Source organism: Lactuca virosa, chromosome 3 (genome assembly GCF_052849685.1).
Source record: "Lactuca virosa cultivar CGN04683 chromosome 3, Lactuca_virosa_CGN04683_v6, whole genome shotgun sequence".
Classification (NCBI taxonomy): Eukaryota; Viridiplantae; Streptophyta; class Magnoliopsida; order Asterales; family Asteraceae; genus Lactuca; species Lactuca virosa.
This window is the reverse complement of record NC_136428.1, coordinates 127,502,303-127,506,123: the sequence shown is the minus strand read 5'-3', so window position 1 is coordinate 127,506,123 and position 3,821 is coordinate 127,502,303. Positions and strand designations below refer to the sequence as shown.

Below are 3,821 nucleotides of genomic sequence, written 5' to 3'. Positions count from 1 at the left end.
TTTCGGATATAAGATGTTGGTATGTGGTAGTAGATCTGCATGTTATTTTGAATGGTTATATGTGATGGGTTTTGAGCATTACATCATTCCTTTGGTGCTCATGCAAACCCTAATGCTTGGATCTAGTTTTTCTATTTGTACATGCAATAATTGTCCAAGAATTATAAACTCTAATCTAGCATACAATCACTACAAATAAAATGACATTTAGTGGCACAGAAAAAGTGCCACTAAAAACCAAAAAAATGCCACTAAAAGCGCTGCACTAAAGGCCTTTAGTGGCACTTTGTGGTTGTGTCGCTGCAGCCTTATTGGGTTTTAGTGGCACTTTTTTATTATGCCACTAAAACACTTGTAGGTTTTAGTGGCACTCTTTTTATGATATTGTTTAACTGTTAAAACAATTATTATTTTCATACTTTTTGTGGCACTTGCATTTCCTAACATAGAAAAAATATATTCATAAATTAGACCTGATCTCATTTTAATTATAAATGGAATAGAAAATAATAATTATACAATTAAGATAAGAAATGGAAACACAATATCATTATGTAATAAAAGCTTATTTGTATAACAAGAGTTGCTCCCTATATCACTTATAATATGGTTAATATAAATGTACCGTATTACAATTCAGAAAGACCAAGTGTGGTCAGCATACAAAGCCTTCATCATGTCCATGGCGTGATTGAATTTGACATAACCATGTCATTCAACCTTAGATTGTGCCAATATATTCCATTTCTTCATGTCAAGCTACAAGAAAAAGAATAAAATAAGGTAAGAATTGTAAAAACATCGAATTCTAGCAACAATATCTAAAAAACAGTTTTTCAGGTGAAAATAATAGATTTTCAGTTTGAACAACAGATTTCCAGCCATAAAATAACTAGATTTTCAATAATAATAAATAAAGATATTTAGTAAAAAACAAAATTTCAGTGAAGAAACTGATAAAAAACTTACATGTTGAAAGATACTTAAGTGACTTCACAGTTGACAATTTACAAAAAGTTAAGAACTCAAGATTCATGAACTGTATAAATAAAACAAGTAAGCGTTAAACAACATTGATAATAAGAGAATAAGAGCAGTATAAATCCATAAACACAAATAACATTAACAAATTATTAATAGGCATTATAAACAAGTAAAACTAAAAACTGAGTAAATAACAAACAAAATTAAAAGCATTTACATTTAATATGGTGACATAAACAAAGTTTACTTTCATAGGCAAAAAAAAATACGCTAAAAAATGTAAATATTGAACCGGTCCAACAAACTTTCATAGGCAAAAAAAAAATACTCTAAAAAATGTAACTATTGAACCGGTCCAACTTCAACATAACAGAGAATGAAATTTCAAACCAAACTAAGTGATATCTCAAACCAAACAAAGTAACAAACTATGATACTTAAACAAACTAGATAATGAAATTAGACAACAATAAACAAAAATGACAATTAAGCAAACTAAACTTTCAAAACTAAATAAATTGAATTTTCCAATCCTAAATCAAACTAAATATTACACAAATTGATCCTAATTTATCAAAGTCAAATTTTCAAACCAAGCTAACGAAACTTTTAAACAAAGCAGGATGTAATTACTAAACACAATCTCCCACATATAAAAATTGAAACTACATAAAGTGAAATACTAAATGATAATGGATCTAATTTAGCAAATAAAGAACAAATTTAGTGGTTGGTTATGATAATGAATTTAATTCTAAAACTCTAAAACGTGAAAAAGAGTTAAATAGTAACATATATCTTGAATCTAATTTAGCGTTTACTTATTAACAATGAAATTGACTTTAATACTAAAATATAAATTACCTGGGATTCGAGAGGCTCGGGCAGGCCTTTCATCTTTGAATTCCAATTTTGCATCTTGATAAATTATATGCCTCCTCCATTATCCAAAATCTCCATTGTTCCTCCTTAGTTTTCGACACTAGGAAGGCTGTTCCATAAATCACATTGATGATTAATTGATGATTTTGGAGGCATGATTCGTGAAGTCGTGAAGAACAAAGAACTACGTAAATCGAAATCGCCTATCGCTCTCGCCTAATCAACAACGAGTTTTTTTTTTTTTGTGATTTCTTGTTGAATACTCGTATTCTGGAGTCGGAGATGGATGCTAGAGGTATACGTTCATGCCTAATTTCTAAAATGAAAAATATGATTTCATACCAGAATCGGAGATATGTGGTCAGAGCGCAACGATAAGCACAATCAGGGGGAAACAATGGCGAGGTTGCGAAGACCGGGCATCAACGAATTGGAGTCTTGAGTCATGTCGATGGAGATGGCAATTAGGGTTTACAGAATCTGTGGAGGCGGTGGGTCTTGGGAGAGTGGGAGGTATTTAGAATGGTAATGGCGATTAGGTGTTTATGAAATTAAAAAAGGGGAATTGTTGTATAGGAGGGAATTAAAGTATAGGCGGTGTTTTGTAATTTTTGGGGGAAATTCTTTCCCGCTACAATAAAAAGAGAGGGGGTTTTCTAGTTTTTAAGGAAAGTTATAGTGGCACAGATAAAAGTGCCACTAAAAGTATGTTATAGTGGCACAAAAGTAAAGTGCCACTAAATTTTTGTGCCACTAAATGTAATTTTATTTGTAGTGAATAAAAATTTAAACTAGGGTAAGATCAATACCTTTCAATTGTTGCTTGATGAACTTGAGCTTTTGAGAATCCTATGTTGGATTAGATGTCTAAGCCCATAACTATTATTGGTATGTACTTGACCCGAGAGTAGCATGGTCCATTTGGGTTGCATATCATCAGGACAATTTGTTAGGATGGACTTTTGAGAGAAGAGGTTATATATGATTTATTAATATATTATAAGTTATAATAAATTAATATGAAATCATATGAGTTAATCAGTATTGATCAAGAATTAGTTTGGAATTAATTTAGTGATCAAAAGAGACTAATTAAATCTATGGGGACTAATTATGGTAATTAGTTATATTTATATGTGTTGGGCTTATGATCCATGTTAGACAAGTTTATGTATGGATACATAAAGAGTTGGGCCACATAAACCATGGATCATAAAACCCATGGGTATGGATTTGGGTTATACCAATGACTCTTGAAATACCACACATATAAATACATGCATCATGACCTAAAAAACCCCACTTGTGGTTACACATGAAGTTCTTGGAGTTCATGGGTGTTTTTGGGTGCATGGAATTCTCTCTCAAGTTCCACCTTCGTACATGGTGTGTTATGATTCCACTTGAGGCTTCCACACTATTGGGGCTAAGCTCTTTAAGGCCAAATACAGCAAGACTTCAAGCTCCATCAAAAGGTATGTTATCCTAACTAGTATCTTATATGGTTTATGTCAAATGCATGCTAGTTATAGGTTTAATGCCTTGAAACCATTTGCATGTATAATTAGTGAAAACATAAATCCAAGGTATTTAGGGTTGTATGTGCACCATAGGATGTTGTAGTATAAAAAACCCAACAGTGGTATCAAAGCCATGGGTTGTTTTCAATTATACTTGATGCAAGTTGCTGAAAAAAGGCTGAAAAATCGAATTTTTTTGATGTCTGGACAGCTGACTCGCCGAGTCCATAGAGTGACTTGACGAGTCCATGTGTAAACTCATCCAACTCGTCAAGTTGGATCATGCACTCGACGAGTTGGAGCCCCTAACAACATATATTCGAGTTTTTTGGCTGGAATTGGACTATGAACATTACCCTAAGTTGTTTTTGAACTTATAAACTTGTTTTTGATGTGGTAATGATCATGATAATCCAATTCAAAAGATAATTGTCA

General features: G+C 32.1%; 1 long non-coding RNA gene across 1 annotated transcript; it reads right to left on the bottom strand.

Annotated features, from left to right (window-relative positions):
• Positions 1 to 699: 699 nt before the first annotated feature.
• Positions 700 to 2,377, bottom strand: LOC145162607 (uncharacterized). Its single transcript, XR_013739204.1, has 3 exons — positions 2,209 to 2,377; positions 1,849 to 1,975; positions 700 to 759 (listed from the first exon to the last, which is right to left on the bottom strand). It is a non-coding gene; the product is annotated as an uncharacterized LOC145162607 (long non-coding RNA).
• Positions 2,378 to 3,821: the final 1,444 nt, after the last annotated feature.